The sequence below is a fragment of the Phytophthora parasitica genome, assembly GCF_000247585.1.
Source record: "Phytophthora parasitica INRA-310 unplaced genomic scaffold supercont2.43, whole genome shotgun sequence".
NCBI classification, from domain to species: Eukaryota; Oomycota; class Peronosporomycetes; order Peronosporales; family Peronosporaceae; genus Phytophthora; species Phytophthora nicotianae.
This window is the reverse complement of record NW_008649029.1, coordinates 32,039-34,807: the sequence shown is the minus strand read 5'-3', so window position 1 is coordinate 34,807 and position 2,769 is coordinate 32,039.

Below are 2,769 nucleotides of genomic sequence, written 5' to 3'. Positions count from 1 at the left end.
TTGAAACTCACCTCGAAATTCTGTCCCTTGGTCGCAAATACATCGTTCAGGCCGAGGGTATCGGTTGAGCCAACATTGATCGACAATTCGTGCTGCTTCTGCACTAGTGCAGTCGGTCATTGGTGCAATTTCTAAAAGTCTGGTGCTGGTATCAATAATAGTCATTGCACGCCAGTGCTGTGGTCCAAACGGTCCAATACTGTCGACTGCTATTTCTGCCCATGGCCGAATTTCGGTCCTTTTTGTCGGTAATTTACCATATTTATTCTTAGTAGCCTTGCTGCGAGCACATTCAACACAGTTTCGAACCCAATTGGCAATATCCACAGTCATTCTAGGCCATGTTAATGCACTTCGAATAGAGTTCAACATAATTTTTTCTCCAGGATGAACAAGCCACTGGTGGTAGGTTTGCAAAACTTTACCCACTAGTGATCCTGGAAGAATGATTGTCCCATTCGCCCTGCTGACTAGCACCTTGGTGCAGCCAATCGCACGCCACTGCGCAGCCGGTCCCTCATTGAGACCTGCTAGCTGCTGTGCTTTCGCGATTTCTACGAGCGAGAGCGAAAACAAATGGGATTTATCAGCTTCTTTGGCTGTTTCGCTGGCAGCACTTGCCGCTGTTCGCATGGGTAGTCTAGATAGCGCATCCGCTACCACATTCTCCTTTCCCTTAACGTAATGCATCGATACTCCAAACTCCTCAATGTCCAATCGCCAACGGAGCATTTGCGCGTTATTGAACGTTGCTTGCAGGGAATTCTTGTGATCCGTATATACTTGTATTTCTCGCCCCCATAATATTGATCTAAACTCCCGCAGCATTTCTAGAATGCTTAGCAACTCTTTTTTATTGGTAGTGTACTTCTGCTGTGCAGGGTTACACTTTTTGGACCAAAACGCTAATGGTTTGCCATCTTGCATTAGTACTCCACCTAGTTGTAATGCCGATGCATCCGTGAAAATTTGAAATGGTCGGTTAAAATCTGGATACGCAAGCATCACTTTTGTAGCTACCATCTCTTTCACTTGATTAAATGCTCGTTGTTCAATTGCTGTCCACTGAAAGGGTCTCTTATTGGACGTGAGCACTGTGAGCGGAGCCAGTATCTCAGATCTTCCTCTCCACATATCTTTATAATAGTTGACCATCCCGATGAATCTACGCAGTTCACGAATGTTACGAGGTGCATCGATACTCACGATTGCATCAATCTTTCTGTGTATGGGCTTCTTCCCACTTGAACTTATTGAGTATCCCAGATACTCCACCTCGGTCATGCAAAACTTACTTTTTTCTGGGTGTACCACAACTCCCGCTTCATGAAGCCTTGTCAATACAATTTTCAAATGTTGTAGATGCTCATCGAAGGAATTTGATAGCACCAAAACGTCATCTAAATAGATTCTCACGAAGGGGAGGTTCTCCAGTAGTTGTTGCATTACGGCATGGAACTCATCTGGGGCGGTACTAATGCCCATTGGCAGGCGGCAATATCTGTACTTCCCCCACGGGAGAACCACCGCCGTAAATGGCCGACTAGTTTTCGCTAATTCCCGACTGTAATATCCCATAACTAAGTCTAGTGCCGTTACGAACGCAGGCTTCGGTAATTCTCGCATCAGATCCTGAATTCGGGGCAGCGGATAATAGTGTCGTTGTAAACACTGATTGAGACCACGAAAATCAGTGAGAAATCTGATCGATCCATCTTTTTTTTGTATCACGAATGCTGGGGCTGCCCAGGGTGAGTCTTTATCAGCTTCTAACACTCCTAGTTTCACCAATCTTTCCACCTCCCTTAGAGTTGCTTCACGATAAATCAGTGGCACGGGATACGGTCGCTGTGCCTTGGGTGTACTTCCGGGTTTTATCGGTAATTCATACGGTTTCAATTTCATTTTTCCTGGACCACCAAGAAATACCACTCTAAAAGTCTGTAATACATCCCATAGGCGAGCTTTCTGATCACTAGTCAAATTTTCCTTTGGTATGAGTTTGCTCAAGTCAATCTCCTTTCCAGTGACGTCCAAAATACGCATAGTTCTATCCTCTGCACCCTGAATCGCAACTACTACACGTCTCTGAGGTTCTGACCGAGTCTCCATTGATAATTCCACTCCATCCCAGCTAATAGTACCATTCTTGTAATCGATCACAATTCCTTGTTCTTGCATGAAATCCGTTCCCAGAATTACAGGATGCAATAATTGATCCACTATTATAAACTGTTGTGAACACTCACGCTTGTCAGAAAATTCAGAAAGGATAAACGGGAGCGTGATGGTTCCTCTCGCTGTTTGCAATTCATTGTTTACGTTGCGGTAAGATGGTGGAGGACCTTGGGGTTTATACCAAGACACCACTTCAGTTGCCACCAGCGATTTAGTCGTTCCAGTATCCAGTATAGCTGTGAAAGTTTGCTGGTTCAAGGGGTGTTTAAGCGTTACCTTCGTTCTCAACACCTTTCCCGTCTCATTATTGCTTACTGCTACCTCCGCCGCGGCCGCATATTCATCGGAGGCACTTGGCACGTGCCACAGCTGCATCGGGTCATGGTCTGTAGAGCCCGAATCCTTTACTTGAGCTGCAGCCGCCGAGGGGTTGTTTTTCATCATCAAGGGCTTCGTTGACTTGAATCTCACTGTGGGTTGTCTGTTTTCTCCTTCTTGCTTCTCCATAGCGCAGAATTGAAATTTCAATTTGCTATGTGTTTATAGTTACTGGCAGGTTCAAGACTGACTGTTTATTCATTGTTGTTTTGG